Genomic DNA, 1,103 nt, shown 5'->3' on the forward strand with positions numbered 1-1,103 from the left:
GTATGTAGTTTTTAATTGTATGATTGTTTGGAGTCGTAAACAAGGTAGACTTGTTCGAGTATCTGAAAATATTTTAAACATGGAGGATAATTCTAATAATCAAGATGATGATGATGATAATAATAATAATAATAATAATAATAATAATAATAATAATAATAATAATAATAATAATAATAAATAACGTGAACAACCAAGAACACTTAGGCATTATATGAATCCAATAAGAACTAGTACACCATCTTGTTTAGTTTTTCCTCCTGATGCATCTAATTTCAATTTTAAACCTCAAATCATTCAACTTTTACCAAACTTTCATGGCTTAGATTCTGAAAATCCATATTTGCATTTAAGGGAATTTGAAGAGGTTTGCAACATTTATAATGATCAAAATTATAGTATGAATATTGTTCGATTAAAGCTTTTCCCTTTTTTTTTAAAAAGATAAAACTAAAACGTGGTTGAAAAATTTGAGATCAAGTTCAATAAGATCATGGGAAGAAATGCAACAACAATTTCTTAAAAAGTTTTTTCCTTCCCAAAGAACAAACTCTTTAAAAAGACAAATTACCACTTTTTCTCAAAAACAAGGAGAAACATTTTATCAATGTTGGGATAGATATAAAGAGTTACTTAATACATGTCCACATCATGGTTTTGAAATATGGAGGATAATTTTTTCACTTTTATGAAGGTTTAATACCAAAAGATAGGCAAATGATAGAATTCATGTGTAATGGAACTTTTGAAGATAAAAACCCAAATGAATCTATGGAATATTTAGAGTCATTAGCAGAAAATGCTCAAACTTGGGATAATATAGGCTCAATTGAACCATCAAGTAAAACCAATAATTCAATAAATGAAGTTGGTATTTATCATCTTAAAGATGATGTTGATATTCAAGCCGATCAATTAACACTACAAAAAAGGGCAAAGGACAACGGATAATATCCGTTGTCGTTAGGGGGTCGAAAACCGTTGTAATTGACGGTGTTGTAGAAAATCTGATCTACGACAACAGTTTTCAATCCGTTGTCGTTTCCTTCTACGACAACAGATTTTCCTTCAACGACAACGGTTTTTATTCGTTGTCGTTCCCT

At 29.2% G+C, this 1,103-nt stretch overlaps 1 non-coding gene across 1 annotated transcript; it reads right to left on the reverse strand.

Annotated features, from left to right (window-relative positions):
* Window positions 1-547: 547 nt before the first annotated feature.
* Window positions 548-658, reverse strand: LOC140894148 (small nucleolar RNA R71). Its single transcript, XR_012153696.1, has one exon. It is a non-coding gene; the product is annotated as a small nucleolar RNA R71 (small nucleolar RNA).
* Between the last annotated feature and the right edge of the window lie 445 nt (window positions 659-1,103).

Source organism: Henckelia pumila, chromosome 3 (genome assembly GCF_033568475.1).
Source record: "Henckelia pumila isolate YLH828 chromosome 3, ASM3356847v2, whole genome shotgun sequence".
Taxonomy (NCBI): domain Eukaryota; kingdom Viridiplantae; phylum Streptophyta; class Magnoliopsida; order Lamiales; family Gesneriaceae; genus Henckelia; species Henckelia pumila.